Genomic DNA, 8,811 nt, shown 5'->3' on the forward strand with positions numbered 1-8,811 from the left:
GCCCAATTAACCCAATTAGATCCTGCAATGATAACCTCACCTTGTGGAGCAGCATCCTTCTACTAGTCATGTTTGGGGTAAGTGCAGGAAATCTAGACACTGAAAGAGCATCAATAAACACTAGAATAATCACATTCCACTGTTTTGTTCTGAATGGTGGTAGTGCATGCAGAAATGACATTGTATCCAGTAAGTGTCCCAACATAAAAATATTCTTGATTCTTGAGTCATATAAGTACCAAAAAGCATGGCTATGAGAAGAAATGAAAAGATGATAGTCCCTTGGACTACAAAGTGTGAGAATGTTCGCTCATAGTTATTCATTCTTTTTACTATAAAAATTATCTCCCTAGTGTATTGCAAGAATTGACACCTGGACTCTGTTCTTTACATAAAAAATCCCTTAGAATAATAGAAATAATAAAGAAACATAAGGGAGAAAAACAATATTTAGGTGCAAAGCCCCAGGAGATAAGGGCAAATTATTTCATTTAATCTGAACTTAGGATAGATTGGTGCAGGTGGGACAAATGTAGCAAATAACTTCTTCATGTTCTCTCCCACTCTCATATTAGTTTGGACTAGTACCCAGAAAAAAGTTAGTTGGACTCTTGGTCATACGTATCCCAATTCCCAAGTTTGTATCCAACCAACAAAAAGAAATTATATGGATGACCAAGGTTCAGAAAAGGCCAATGAAAGTAACACATGCATATGCCTCAAAACACCCAATCATAGTACAGAAAAGGAAAAACTTGAATAAGACTTTGAAAAACACAACATACACAGATTAGGCTGCTATTTGTTTATGTTCCTTGTGTTGATGAGATGCTTTGCTGCATATCATTAATCCTGTGAAGGAAAGGCATTGTATTGTAGTCAGATAAGGTAATGGTTAGGTGGGGATATTTGTTATTACTCGTGTCTTTATGCTCTTATGTGACAAACCAAAACCCGTCATGGCCAAGTTGAAAGTGATATAGCATACCCCCAAGAAAAGGGAAACAAAAAAAAAAAGGAATGAAATCCCCATTGCTAGAGCACAGCTGGTGAACCCCATATGCAGTGGCATATTTCCTGCGCATGCTATTTATTATTTTTAGTTTCAGCTTATTTTTATTTTAGTTTGTGTATCTCAATTACATTCTTACTTAAGATTCTTTTTTTAGTGCCTATTGTCTCTTTCATTTCTTTCTTCCCCTCTTTCAACTTTTGTTCTGTTACGATATGCATTGATATGTTGCTGTTCTCACATTGAAGTAGGCTGATAGTACTACTGTTTTAGAAACACAATTTTTGGAATTTTGAATGTTCATGCACATATATTTAACTAATTGCTGCCTAGTTCGGATCCCCCTATAGCATCTAATTGGTCTCTTGCTTAGTTCAACATTGAGGCAACTATTGAAAATGCCAATCCGGTGTTTTAATAATGCTTCATGGTGAACTTGATGAAGGCATTGTTCTAAATAGTTCTCTCTATGCAGGTTGGTCTCATCTTGCATGCTATGGGATTCAACAATTCCACCTGCATATACCTTGCAGCAGGTGAGCTCTTTGGCAGACAATGGTTCATGAAGCCTTTCACGGATCTATTTCCTTGCTTTGAGAACCACAACACAGTACAACCTGCTGCAGAGGAGCTGGCAGAGAATACTCGGGGTTTGCTAGAGATCCAATCAAGGTTCGAGAGGAATTCTCTAGTGGAGATGTGTTTCTTGTTGAATGCCTCTTGATCTTCAAATTTATAATGATATTTTTTCTTTCATTTTGAAATTTGGATGTATATTTGTAGGAATATTTATATATTGTAAATAAATTTTTTTTTTAAAAACTATCACACATTTTACGATGGAATTTAATTTCCATGCCAAAAGATGTTACATTTCCGTGGTATATAATATAAATGTCCGTCGTATATAAGGTAGTTCTAAAACTACGGCAAACGTAGCAGGCCCCATATAATTTATTATATACCACAGTAATTATACCGTCGTATATAAGACTCTTATACCACGGATTTCATAATCCGTCATATCTAATGTTTTGTTATCCCATAGGAAGGAAAGTGTGTGGTATATAATTTTTTGTACCCTACGGAATATTATCCGTCGTATATAGGTAACTTTATATGACAGTACAAGTATGTCGTGGTATATACATGCTGAACCGACATACAACAAATTTCCATCGTAAAAGCTTACGACGGCAGTCCATCCGACAGTTGTGCGATGGATTGTTACCATCGTAAATACTTTTTTTGGGACGGAACAATCCTTTTGCCATGGAAAATTACCGTCGCAAAAACTCTAATTTCTTGTAGTGGTGTTGCAGCGATTACGGGAGCACTAGATGTTTGCCAAGTTCAGCAAGTGCAAATTTTGGCTCCACCAGATTGGATTGTTGGGACATATCATCACCAAAGATGGCATTAAGGTAGACCCTGACAAGGTGAAGGCGGTTCTCAAGTGGGAGACTCCGAAGAATGCCACTAAGATTTGAAGCTTTTTGGGTTTAGCCGGGTACTACCGCTGATTTATTAAGAATTTCTGGCGCATCTCAGCACCCATGAAAAAGCTAACAAAGAAGGGTGCGAAGTTTGAGTGGACTGACGTTTGCGAGAAAAGCTTTCAGGAATTAAGGAATCAATTGGTGACGGCGCTAGTATTGACTATACCAGATGGCACCGGAGGAATGGTGGTATACACCGACGCATCCTGAGTAGGATTGGGCGGTGTATTGATGCAAAAAGGTAAGGTGGTCGCCTATGCCTCAAGGCAGTTGAAGGAACACGAAAAGAACTACCCGACTCATGACCTAGAGTTGGCTGCGGTGGTTTTCGTGTTGAAAATTTGGTGACATTATCTCTATGGTAAAAAGAGTGAGATCTTCAGCGATCACAAGAGTTTGAAGTATTTCTTCACCCAGAATGAGTTGAATATGAGACAGAGACGGTGGTTAGAATTGGTAAAGGGTTACGACTATGAGATTCAATACCACCCTAGCAAGGCCAACGTAGTGGCGGATGCATTAAGCAGGAAATCCCAAACTGTATCCCTCGCTTCTTTGGTTGTTAGCGAAGAACTAATAGAAGAAGCTCGGAAGTTTGATCTAGAACTCATGATCGAAGGAACGGCTGTGCAACTAGCAGCTCTGATTATACAGTCGTCGATCCAAGAAGAGATAATTGAGAAGCAACCTAAAGACCCCAATCTAGCCAAGATAGTCTGGGAAGTGAAGCATGGAGTTCACAGTGACCCAGACTTCTCGTTGGCCCACGACGGGGCATTAAAATTCAGAGATAGATTGTGCATGCCTGGTGACTATGATGTACAGGACCAAATTCTTAAGGAGGCACATAATTCACCCTACTCAATCCACCCTGGAAGCACAAAGATGTACAAGGATTTGAAGAAGTACTATTGGTAGATTGGAATAAAGCAGACTATAGCTATATATGTGTCCGAATGCCTCACCTGTCAGCAAATAAAGGTGAAAAGACACAGACCATATAGATTGTTGCAGCCACTCCCTATTCGCGAGTGGAAATGGGAAAGAATTACCATGGATTTCGTGACCAATCTACCCAACACTAGGAAAGGGATGAATGTAATCTGGGTGATTGTCGACGAACTAACAAAGCGGCTCACTTTATTCCCATCAGGATAAACTATTCGATGGAAAAGCTCACCCAATTATACATTGAGAATATAGTCCGCCTGCATCGCGTGCCTATTGGCATCATATCCGACAGGGACCCCCGATTCACCTCAAGATTTTGGAAGAATCTGCAACAGGTACTGAGATCTCAACTAAATCTCAGCACGACTTTCCATCCTCAAATGGACGGACAGTCCAAAAGAACCATTCAGACTCTGGAGGACATGCTCAGAGCCTGTATACTAGAAATGAAAGACAGTTGGGATGCCCACACACCCTTGGTGGAATTTGCATACAACAGCAGCTATCACTCCACCATTGGCATGGCACCGTATGAAGCTTTATATGGTCGAAAGTGTCGTACATTGTTGTATTGGGACGAAGTCGAAGAACGAAAGTATCTTGGGCCCAAAATGTTACAGGCAACCTGCGAGAAGGTGGATGTGATCAAAGAAAACATTAAAGCGGTCCAATCCATACAGAAAAGTTATGACAACAATCGGAGGAAGAATATTGAATTTGGGGTCGGAGAGAAGGTATTTCTCTGAGTATCTCCAATGAAGGGGTTGCTACACTTCAACAAGAAGGGCAAACTAAGCCCAAGATATATTGGTCCTTACGAAGTCCTCAACAGAGTGGGACCCATAGCATGTCAACTGGCACTACCGCCATCCTTGCAAGGCATCCATGATGTTTTCCATGTGTCAATGCTAAGGAAGTACATCAATAACCAGACACATGTACTCTCAGCTGAACCTGAACAACTAGATATTAGACAAAAAGGAACATAACCATCGTAACTGCACGGTCACATTCGTCAAGGTTCGGTGGGGAACCTATCCCATAGATGAAGCATCGTGGGAACGCGAAGAGGAAATGCGAGAGAAGTATCCCTAACTATTCGAACTACAAGGTAAGTCGATTTTGAGGACAAAAGTTTTATAAGGTGGGGAGAAATTTCAAACCTGCCCCTGACTGACTGGAACTTTGGATGAGGGATAGGGACCTCTGACCAAACACCTAAACACACTGCGGATCATCACTTCAGTGGTTGAATTCAGTGGAGAACCCCCGAGGATGTCCTCCTATATACCTGTCAGAAGATGGGTTGCAGACCCATGCAGTTGCACTACCCACGCGTTAGTTCAAAATTTTGTTTGAGTTTAAAATAATACCACAAGCGTAAGGATCAATCGTAGCTACGGGTCGAACACGAGGAGGTTAACCTTGAATAAATTTTCACTTTTAATTAATGCGAAGTGTACAGTTTACCAAATATGGAAACAACCTATATATGGAAACTACCAATTATGGAAACTAGCAAATATAGAAGCAACTAAATTACCAAAGATAACAAATTAAAAATTGAAACTAGGGCAACCGCTAAGGGAATGAATGAATTAAAAGCAAGAAAGTCACTTGGGAATGGGTTCCACCATGAGAATTAGGGCAGATCAATGACTAGCATATTAGGGCAAAGCATGCACACTGCCTAGGTCTATAAGATATGTGGCACGGCTCATATACGGCTAACATATCCTATGAAATAGTGCTCATACAACATACAATGTAAACAAAAAAATACATGAACATAATGGTGTCACAATGGATATGGCTAACGAACTTGTATAAAGTTCCCCTTGGAATGACATACAAACTGTGGGCGGTCATCCATTGTAAGTCCAATAGTGATCATGTTCATTAATCACATAAACAATACTAGCCATCAATTCTTCCTTCTCTCATGTTTTCACCCACTCCCAAGAGGAGAGGTTTAGCTAGCCATGAAAGCAATGAAGAGGGAAGGAAGGATTGATGGAGAAAAAGACATAGAAATTACTAAAACTAAAATTTATAAGAAGAAAAACTTAACTGATTCGAATAACTCCAGTGAAGATGATTCCGTCACTTGAATCCCATCACTTGAAGCCGCATCCAATATTGAAGAACAAATTACTAAAGCGTATAATGAAAATTACACATATGATCTTAGGGATGGGGAAATAAAAATTATCCTAACAATGATTCTAAAAATTAAAATTACATATGATAACCTCATTACATAAGATCTAAAACAAAAAACTAAAAAGAAGGGGATGAGAAATCAGGTACAAGGAAGAGGGCTGCTGTCAACTAAAAAGGGAAACTAAAATTTAGAAGGGAACAAAACGAATCTGGGAAAGAAATTCTGCTACTGCTGTATTCAAAAAGGAAGAACACTGCAACTACTATAACAGAAAAATAGAGATGAGAGAATTTAAGAGAAAGTGGGAGAGAGAAGATATAGAAGCCAAGAGGGTTTAGGAGAGAGATTGGAGAGAAAAGAGAAAACATTTTCTCTTTTCTTTATTATATTTTTTTATTCTAAATTCCAACTTCACTAGGAATCGTTCTTGGGCTATATCTTTTTATCTTGGGTCCATATGGAACTAACCCGAGAATTAAAGTTGCATCATTTTAAATTCCAGATGATACGAGCCCAATATTCGATATCTTCTAAAAGATTCTTGATTATCCAAAATTACCGTTATGCCCCTATGCTTGATTTTTCTCTCTTCTTCTTCTTCTAAACTCGAATTTTCTCTAATCAAGTGACTTCCGATGTTGAGCATTGGAAAGCTAATCCGACTGAATTCTTCAACCTCGTAACCTGGCGTTTGGTGGTCCAATTAGACATGTATTCACCACTTTGACCAAAATACCCCTAAACCTGAAAAATGACAAAAAGTACCCGAGTAGCTCTGTTTAATGTGGTAAAATGCATGCTTTATACCCTAAGATTTCACACATAAATGTACTTATCAGATTCCCCCACACTTGAACTTTGCTTGTCCTCAAGCAAACAAAACAAAAACTATCCTAAAATGCAGAAATCCTAACTCACTTTCGCAGGAATCACGATTGCACTTAGCCCGTGCAACAAGCCTTTAAACCCTTAGGTTACCCCTAGTGGACAAGTTGTGTCTCGTGAGTGTTTGCAGTGAATGTACACATAAAATTCAATTTGTAAATCCATACTATGGCCAAGATAAAGAATGCAGCCCCAAGATAATTTACTTTGAGATTTTCTAGATATTCTCCCACACTTGAACTTTATTATCCCACTCTGAGTAGGAAAATTGTCATACATCTAACTTAGGGAGGCTTGGGGTAAGGTAAGTCACACTGTTTTTCCTTGAGATTAGATCAAGTAGGTCATCTAGGCTACAAAAGATTTCAGCTCGGAACCTTGGTAGAACCTTTAAACACATGCACAATTTCAATTTCACTTTGATTTTACTTGCCATTTTTCCAAGTATTGAACTCAAATGTCCCTCTACTACAATTGGCTTGAATGACATGCAGGGCTTGCACCAGACACCCAAGTTATTAAGTAGTGTTGGAATAGATTCTCAGTGTATATATCATTTGATTGCCACATTGTGGCTTTAGAAATTGATGCAGTATGAGTTCAAACTTTTTTTTTTCCAGCACTCATTACTCCAATCCGTGCAATGTCTTGACTTCTTAAGCTTTCTAGGTGGCTTTTGTAGCAAGCTTTAGGCCAATTACTCTCAAACCAGACGGCTTTAAGGAATTAGGTGTAAAACACCCCTCGAGCATACTTACTCAAACCAAATACGCTACAAGCCAAGACTGGATCAAAGAGTAAATAAATTTTTTTTCTTGGCAATCAGCTATATCATGCAAGTATATCATGGTTCAACCTTAGCACCGAGCCAAAACTCGTGTAAATAGGATGACTAACAAAATTGGCTCTCTCAGTAGACAGTGTACTTTTAAAGAATTTAAAATCCCTTTGATCGATATATTCCAATTCCCTCCTCAGTGCGAAATTTTTTATTACTTCAAAGTATAGGGTATTTTGGATGCTCTCAAAGTCTTTTAGAAAAATAAACTAAAGAGGCTACACACTCGCTCTCAAACCAAAGTAAAGACTACAATTCGATGAAATCCCCCCCATACTTAAATGATGCAGTGTCCTCAATGCATGAAAAAAAAAATAAGGACAAAGAAGAGGGGGCATACCGGATATGATCATGGTGGCTCAAAATAAGGAGGTGCATGGAAATCCATGACCTCGTAAGAATGTGGTGAAGAAAGTGGCATGAGAGAGGAATTAAAAGATGTGCTAGAGATTGTAGAGTGTGTACCCTTACCTGGATCAAATATTACAGGGCCTCCATTGTGTTGTTGGGACAACACCTCTTGTTCCTCTCCAGGCGGTTCCACTGGTGGTGACCTGGGAAGAGAAATAGACAGATTACCATCTGGCTCAACAGGTGGTGGCTTGGTCCACAATTTAGAAGGCTCTCCCCCATACTTGGATTGAGGCAAGTCCTCTAGACATTGATTAATACCTGTGTTAAGAGCAGTTGCAACCAAATCATGTGGTTCAAAAATTAGATGCATGTCTTCATGTAAGCATGGTTGCTTTTCCAATCAAAAGACAGCCTCATCAGACCATTCCTACAATTGATCAGAGCATTGCTAGTAGCTAAGAAAGGTCTACCAAGGATAATTGGGATTTGACCTTTGATATTGGTCACAGGTTGGGTATCAAGGACTATGAAATCCACGGGAAAAAGAAATTCCCCAACCTTTAATAACACATCCTTAATTACTCCCTTGGGAGTCTTGACTGATCTATCTGCCAATTGTAATGTGACAGATGTAGGCTTAAGGTCTCCTAACCCTAATTGTTGGTACACTGAATATGACAATAAATTGACACTAGCTCCTAGATCAAGAAGGGCATAGTCAATTCTAGTGTTATCAATCATACATGAAATAGTTGGGCAACCAGGATCCTTATACTTAGCCACTATCTGTTGTGACAGAACTGAGCTCACATTGACAGTCAGGAAGGCTTTCTTAGGTACATTGATTTTCTTCTTCTGAGTACACAAGTCCTTGAGGACCTTTGCATAGGTAGGTACCTGGGAAATAGCATCTAAAAGAGGGATGTTAACTTGCACACTTTTTAAGACATTTAAAACTTTTTCAGTTATTGCATCCTTCTTGTTGCTTTTAAGCCTATTGGAAAATGGAGTCTTAGAGATATAAGTCTTCTCAGGTGGCTCTTCATGTTTCTCTTCATTAACCACTTTAGGTTCATCAAACGAACCTTGGATAGGGGGCTGGTCATTC

The sequence above is a fragment of the Telopea speciosissima genome, chromosome 2 (genome assembly GCF_018873765.1).
Source record: "Telopea speciosissima isolate NSW1024214 ecotype Mountain lineage chromosome 2, Tspe_v1, whole genome shotgun sequence".
NCBI classification, from domain to species: domain Eukaryota; kingdom Viridiplantae; phylum Streptophyta; class Magnoliopsida; order Proteales; family Proteaceae; genus Telopea; species Telopea speciosissima.